Below are 1,854 nucleotides of genomic sequence, written 5' to 3' on the forward strand. Positions count from 1 at the left end.
TCTACTTGAGTTAACCAGTCCTCACTAGTATCGCATCGTAATCTCTATTGCCTCACCTGATCGTGTACAAGCTACACGGGATGTTACTTAGATCTGGAATGAAATTGTCTAACCGTGATCGCTGTGCATTTCCTCATGATTCAACAGGTTTAACTCCCTCTACACCTCCGTCTAACGACGCGACTGAACCACCAAGAAGTACATCTACTTCGAGACCACTACTGATTTCTTCTAGTTCTGCTCTAAGTCGTCCCGTACAACTTAAACGTGCTGGCAGCACGGTAGCCGACGATTGGCCTTTCTAAGTACCCCTCGGTGTACTTATCTGTGTGATGACGTATCTAACTGAATTCCGCTGCCGCGAGCTCCAGGCAGGCGAGGAGTAAGCGTCCTGAGAGGGCTTAAGAAACGTTGCGTTAGTGGAAGGGGTCTTCGTGATTTAGCTTGGCAGATCAAACCCGCAAGGAAGCTCGAGGTGGCTATGGGCAACTAGGTTGCAGAGCAACACATTATCACGAGAAACTTCGTGATCACTAACAGATTTCTAAACGTACGAGGGAGTTGGGTCACCAGTGAAAGATAAGCAACCCAGATCCCTTAACAGCAAGGCAGACCCCAAACCGCAAAACCAAAAAGAAAAAAAAGGATTGTAGGTGAAAGCGGGGAAAGGGAAGCCCGAAACCCCACCCGAAACCGGATAGGGCAACCCGAAACCCGAACTATAATCCAGGGCAACCCGAAACCCGAGCTGTTATCCAAGGCAAGACTGTTATCCAAGGCGAAGCTGCAAAACAAGGCCGGAAGGACCCATTAGTGGAGAGGTGGCTTCCTTAGAAAAAGGCAGAAGTTCCTTAGAAAATGGCAAAATTTTCCTTAGAAAGTGTCTGAGGGCGAGCGAGATTTTGTCCTTAGATCGTACCCTGTAGCCTTACGATTTACCTTTTAATTGCCTGCGATAGCTTGTACATTATTGGCCTCTAATACGTCGAGCGAGAAACCCCCCCGACATGACTTGTAGATATATTCTTCGTCTTCAACGGCCGGGCGATTAGGTTTCTGCAGGATGACTTGTCGTTCGTAGATCCTCATAAAATTGCATTTTCATTCTCACTACGTCGCCCTTGAAAAGTCATGGAAACATATCGGCTTCTTTTATGCGTTTCCAATCTCGATCGATTACTACTCTTGAATGAGTCTCGAATTATCCCAGTGTCTGCTTGGAACACCAACCCTGTCGTCGAGGGAACCCATCTACAGTCACCTCTTACAATCCTATTATAACCCAGAGGCTCTTCAATTCAATGCATACCCTTACTCTCATAGCCCTCATTTTCGATCGCCACTTAGCGCCTTTCTGAACACTAGTAACTTCTATTGTGACGGGCTGGCGAAATAGCAAATCTAAGATACTTTTTCGACAAAGCATGATGATAAAAACTTCAATTTCACCATAACGCCATAGGAACTCCAATTTCGTTGTTTTAACGAAATCAATTTTCTCCGTTCCTATTCAAACAAGCATTTTCATAGTAGCACTCGACAGTGTATAAAAATCACATGTACCCTTTGTGTTGGTGACGACACGGAGCATCAGCTTGTGTCGTCACAGTGTCCCTTTCGTCTTAATTCTTCAGCTTTATTTCCCAGTATTGTTGTAGTAGTTGTTGATAAAGACTTTTATTTCATAATGGTAGATAAAGAAATCGTTTTGAAGTTTCACTTCAATTCGGACATCGTTCGTGTTCGTGCAAGCACGACTGACGTTGATTCGATTGCCAAGGTGAGGGAGTACATTGCTGACGCCTGGCCGGAGTTGCGAGGGAAGGACTTCGACATCGTCGTTGGTGATGGTCT

The sequence above is a fragment of the Perkinsus marinus genome (assembly GCF_000006405.1).
Source record: "Perkinsus marinus ATCC 50983 genomic scaffold scf_1104296948550, whole genome shotgun sequence".
NCBI classification, from domain to species: Eukaryota; Perkinsozoa; order Perkinsida; family Perkinsidae; genus Perkinsus; species Perkinsus marinus.